Here is a 6,347-nt window from a genome sequence, read left to right as displayed (position 1 = left end):
TGGAAAGAGCTTGAGCAATAATGCTCTGCCCAACCAGTTCCTCGAAAGACTTGGGACTATACTTTTGACTCAAGCTTCTATTCACTAACATGTTTTCGTTAGTCCTCATCTGTAAGGATTCCTCCTCTGTCTCATATTCACTAATCCCTGACTTTCTGGTCTTGTGATGAGTTTTGATGAGAGGATGGAGATCTAGCTCACTGAAACGTCTGTTGTTTACATGGGGAGAATCACCATAATCGTCCAGAGGCGAGTCCAAGGTTAAAACATTCGTGTGGGGGGGATCTGACCAATGGGGTTTCATCCTTTGAATAGGAGCAATCCGAGGAAGAAAAATCTGTAACATATTCAAATTGAATAGGTTCTTGATAGTGCAGAGTACTAGCAGAATCAGAGAGTGATTTTCTCCTATTGGCAACCAGCACACCACATGAAAACCTCTTCCCTCTGATGCCCTTCAATTTTTTACCTCTACCATTTCGCCTTCCAGACCAGGACCAAGGAAGTCTGCATCCATTTCTTGAAATTGTTTGACAACCCCCAAACTCTTCAACATTTCTTTGTATATCGATGTTGTTCCCCCAAACTCTTCAACATTTCTTTGTATATCGATGTTGTTTTGTAGATTTTCCTCCCTTAAAGTTTTATGATCATAAGGCCCAATGTAAGGGTCTATAGTATAAGCCCCATTGTCATCTAAAACAAGTTCGAAGCTTTCTTCTTTGCAAGTATTAGCAGGAGAACTAATCAATGAAAAATCATCTTCATCTACAGGCAGTGTAAAATCATGGAAGGAATTCAGAGCTGCAGGATGGTTTTCATCGGTAAATCCCTGGTATATTTTGAATGATCTTGAAGATGTAGATTTGATCTTTCCAGCAACAAGTTTTCTTTTCTGAAAGTACTTGGGATTTTTTCGGTTGCTTTTCCTTCTATGATATTTGAGTGCACCTTCAGCATCGAGATCCTCTACCAGAGTACTTCCACCAACAAATTCTCTTTTTGAACTCTTAATATTTTGTATGATTTTCTGTACTGCATCATGTATGATGTTTTTATCAGAAGTTGTCAAGTTGGTATCAGACACTTTTCCTTCTTGTAAGGCCATGGAACTCATTTATATTGAAGCAGTTAAAGATAATTTTGCATGGGTTATTCACATTAAGGACTGTAGCCTTTCAATTGTTCATCACAGACCAACATTATCAGAATTCAGTCACAAGTCTGGTGTCAAGATAAATTTGCCACGTCACCTGATTTTTCAAATACAAAAACAGATATCTTAGAATACCCAAAATAGGAAAGCTTATTTCCATTCCAAAATCTACTGTGCTTTTTGGCTTCTCTAAGCTCAGGTTTCTACTTTATGCCTGCAAGTTTCCTCATTCACTCAGTTTTATCTACGTTAAGATACCCATGAGTTCATGGACTCTCATTATGATGTTTTGATCTATTAATTCGTCGCAGAAATCCATCTTGTTTTATCTTACTTAGTGGTACAATTCCATCTTTGCTTCGTAAAATTCCTGGATGTACCAATTTCAATGATTTTGAATAATTAAGACTGACACATCAAGGAGTTCTGGTTCAAAATCTCTCAAGTTAGACTCAGTTTCAGAATTCCGAGTCATATAATACGCACACCTAAACAGTTTAAAAGCATTAAAGTTTTATCGGAAATTTAAGGTTGAAAAGGCTTTCTGATGAGATTCTAGCTTTAGGAAAATCTGTGCGAAGATAGAATTTCAGTGCCATGGATGGAGAAAGTCAAAGTTATCCTCTACCGCCAGCTTAGACGCCATCAAATATTCCAAAAATTGAGGACTTCCTGTGAAAGTTCACGCTTTCCCTTCATCATTAATAGAGCAAGCAGCAAGAGCTTATCATTTCCCATGCACATGTACATATTATTCATAATGATCCCTATCCATGATTAATACATAGTAGTTACGATGACTCTACCACTCAATATAACTTCCAATTGCAGGGAACAGCACTAAGAAAAGAAAAGAAAAAAACCCTGCAACACAGAAATTGGACGAAAAATTCTATTATCTATAATAAACTCTTTGTGAGTTCATAACACACAGATTATCCTTGAAATGAGAAAAAACCAATAACTTCCCTTTTTGATTCGGAAAGAGTAGGCAGGTTGCTTACTTGAATTTTGAATTTGAATGATGATATTCTCAAAATCAATGCCCAAGCCAGCACCATTGAATTATAATTGCTAATGTGACTAACTATATATATATATATATATATATATATATATATATATATATATATAGCACGATTTCCATCTCTACGACTTAATATAAGATTTGGAAATGGTGGCCATCAACTACTCCATCACCATTAGCAGGCCTGCATTTAATAATATTCAAATTAAATTTTGTGCAAGCCTAATGGAGTCATGCAGTTTAAATAAACAAGAGAGAACTCTTGTTAAATTAATTAATAGAAAATGCTGGTTGGTGGCAGAATGCAAGGTCATTTTAAGATCAGGAAGGTGACTTTCGTTGTATTGTGGATTTGTGTTGGTTTATTAATCACTTATTCTGATTCATATATGTTGATCTCATTATCTATATGATCCGAATATAAAAAGCAGAGGATTCCTGAGAATAGAGAATATATTCATTAGTTTATAATTTATTTTCTAGCATTATTTGGCTAGCTGACCAAGTCATTTGGACATGGCTTTGCCCTGGTTGCAGGTATTCTTCAAAGTGATCCACTAGTGCAAGTGTTTATCATAGATCTCCACAAAAACAGTGAAGTGTTTATCATAGATCTTTATCATAGATCTCCACAAAAACAGTGAAGTGTTTATCATAGATCTTCACAAAAACTATTAACAGTTAATCCATATGGATATAATTTCGAAAACAGTTTGGGATACAAAATTCAATTCATTACGCCGTAAGGCGTTTCCCTTTGAAATGAATTTCCCCAGCCGATGTCGTCTCTTATTGTTGACCGAGTTTGGGATACAAAATTCAATTCATTACGCCGTAAGGCGTTTCCCTTTGAAATGAATTGCCCCAGCCGATGCCGTGTCTTATTGTTGACCGTAGATTTGTGGTGTTAGACGATTGAAGGAAGTTTGGTCGTTGATCCTCACACTGTCCTTTTGTCTCCCAACCCAATGGCCTCTGTGTCTTCTGAGTTATTGTTCGGGCGGTGGCAGATTAAGCATTTCTTGCTGTCGAGCCTCGCACGGACACTGGAGGCCTTTCCTACGATGGTCATGATTTTCGCCGACTATGAACCCCATTGGCATTGCAATGGAGGGAAAACCCCAGAGGATTTCCTTTCCGTGAAGCCAAGGTTCGAATCCTGCAGCCCGACGGGATCTATATGCTCCATGGACCGGGCCTCATGGGACTGGGACGGAGGCCCCGGGGTTTCGATGGTCTGCGGATGGAATCTCGTCTGCGGCCGGAAATACAAAGTTGGGTTTCTGCAGTCTGCGTTCTTTGTCGGGTGTTTGCTCGGTAATTGATATTTTCAGCCCCTTTGCGCTTTTATATCTGACAGCTGATCGCCATTAAGATTTTCTTTCAGTTTCTGATTTATTTTTTGATACAGGTGCAGGGATATCTGGGCATCTATCGGATTCTTCGCTGGGGCGTGAGGGTGTCCTGAAGTTGGTCTGCATCTGCAATGCCATTTTTGGTTTCTTGACGGCAATGTCGCCGAATTTCTGGGTTTATTTAATTCTCCGTCTATTGACGGGAATTAGCAATGGTGGCCTGGGGTTGTCATCGTTCGTCTTGGCGACGGAAGCCGTCGGACCGTCCAAGAGAGCACCGGTTGGCATGTCGACTTTCTACTTCTTTTCTCTCGGCATAGCAGTGCTGCCGGCTCTGTCCTACTTTTCCGGCAACTGGAGATATCTGTACGTCGCGGGTTCGATTCCCTCGGCCGTGTATTGCATCTTCGTTCTGCCATTCGTTTGGGAGTCCCCGCGGTGGTACCTGGTGAAGGGCAGGCTGAAAGAAGCCATGGGCATCATGAGATAATAATCATCATCCCTCCATGATTCACATTATAGAAATAATAATTGACATTATCCACATACACAACTCTTGTGATGCATCTTTCTCATATGCTCAGGTCATTTTTTGAAATAAGTGTACTCATCCAATGATGGAGACTCAACACGCATGAGGTACATTAGTCATTTATTCATAAGAATATTTTTCATTTAGTATATTGGGATGTAAAGATTGTGGGTTGAAGTTGGAAATGAATCATGATGCTTGGAAGTTATACTTGTTGCATTATTTCATTTTTGTGGTTATATCCTCCTTCTAGTGAAGTGTAACCATATAGGGACTTGTCCAACCTCATTAAGAATAATAAGCCTAAATAAATTAAAATAGAGTGGCTATATCATTTCATACTCAACACCTTCCATGCATCCCTTTTTTCCATTCTCCTGTCTTTTAACTTACTTAGTGTCGTTAGTTTGCAAGTTTCTTACTTGTCTCATTAAACCGATCGAGTATGATGTGTAAGCGTGTCCCTCCATCATCAAAGTTGAAATTTTGCTCATATCCACCAAAATAAAATAAAAAATAAAACTTTACAAAAACAAAAATAAAAATAAAAAATAACCACACAAAACATTAAAATAATATTTGTTAAATAAATTAAATCCCTCTAAACTCATGTTAGATTTATATTTAAAATAAATCTAAATTAATTCTATTGGAAAAAATGGTGTCCATTTTCCCTACAGTTCAACCTCGCACTTTATTTCATTTCATAAAAAATGAACACCACTCCATTCAAGTACAGCCTTTGACATGTTACAAAAATTGAAAGATCCATATAACCAGCATCCATATGCTCTTAATCCGTGCTGCTATGAAGCCTTCACATGGGTCCCCTCGACCTAAAATTATTTAATGAGAAAGTTCAAAGGGGAGGTGCATTTTCGAACGGGCTCGCCTTTTAACAACCTGCGGATCCTCACTTGATTGTCCGTGCTGCACTAATTTGTTTATCCTGTCGCACAAAAATTTTGTTTTCAATGACAAATTTTACAAGTAATAATATTTTTTTAAGATACAGTGAGCGTTTACAATGATTCAGTGCATGGTTTAACAACGTTTTAGGAGCTAGCCATGGGAGATTTCAGAAGACTATGCTGCTGCTGATGCCTAGAGAGGTTTGTCTATTTTGTTCATGTGTGAAGTCTCGAGGAGACTGCATTTGTAGTTGGGACACTGTTGCCTAGACCTTAAAGGCCTGCTTAGACCTTCATAAACAAAGTTACATTCAAATGAAGCGTGCCAACCGAGCCAACATACTAAATAAGTAGCTTCCACTAGGTATTTAGTCATATATTCTCTGTTTGATATGTGCTTATTTATTTTTTATTTTTCAACTTGAAAGGGTGTACCTAATGTATGTGCATATCCTTCTTACTTCCAGAACACCTAGAATAGGTTACATCATTTGCATTATCAAAAGTAGAATCACAGCACACGCAAACAAATACATACGCCCACCAAGCACAAGAAAATAGTGTGATGGCTATCAACTTTTTTAAATCAAACTTGTAATAATCTCAATAATAAATCTAATGTTCTTTAGAGAAGACCTGCTACTCTAGTTTTTGTTGGGTTTCGTACAGTTTATAGTGTATCATAAGGAAATACATTTCTTGAAGGGATTGCATCAGAAGGCTCAACGGACCTTTGAGCATTTTTGTAGGGGTTTATGTTATCCAATCATTAAAATTTTTGATAAAATTAGTCTGGACTATCCACATGCCTATTTTTTTCAATAAATTTGAAGAAGTGCATGTTTTTGCTTTAATAATATGTATACTCCTAAATTTTCTGAACTGTAGTTTTGTGGGCCAATTGTTTTCTGTATTGTACGGTATCCACATTTGAATTCAGATTCTATCTTGATAGCTATCATTTCTTAGTATGTTTTTATGAATATATTGCATTGTAAGTGTTCTCTCTTCTTACATTGGACAAGAGAATACGGCTGTCTTTGACAATGTGAAGTTGTGGAAGATGAAAAACTTCCTTTGCTTTACATGAGCCAACTTGACCTTCAATAGAAATGTTGCTGAACACAATGAGAAGTTTCATGCTTCTTTAGAGAGCATCCCGAAAGGCTTGTGTAATTCCTGCTTTGGTTTGGTTGATGCCTTGCTGAGGAATCATTGAGACTCATCATGGTTTTGTGGTCCAATCAGAACCTATTCAATACTCACCTTCGTTGACTATATTAGTCAAACACAAACCCTGTCAAAACTCTCAAGCCAGTAGGGCTCGGGCACAATGTTAGTTCCTCAATATGGTGATCAAAGTCTG

General features: G+C 37.7%; 1 pseudogene; it reads left to right on the top strand.

Annotated features, from left to right (window-relative positions):
• The first annotated feature begins 3,151 nt into the window (after nucleotides 1-3,151).
• On the top strand, nucleotides 3,152-4,028 carry LOC149196376 (organic cation/carnitine transporter 4 pseudogene; annotated as a pseudogene).
• Nucleotides 4,029-6,347: the final 2,319 nt, after the last annotated feature.

Source organism: Pinus tabuliformis, chromosome 2_2 (assembly GCF_031772625.1).
Source record: "Pinus tabuliformis cultivar Carrire ecotype Pingquan chromosome 2_2, CPIR1, whole genome shotgun sequence".
In the NCBI taxonomy this organism is placed as follows: Eukaryota; Viridiplantae; Streptophyta; class Pinopsida; order Pinales; family Pinaceae; genus Pinus; species Pinus tabuliformis.
Note: the sequence above shows the minus strand (reverse complement) of the source record. Positions and strands in the feature narration are given on the sequence as shown.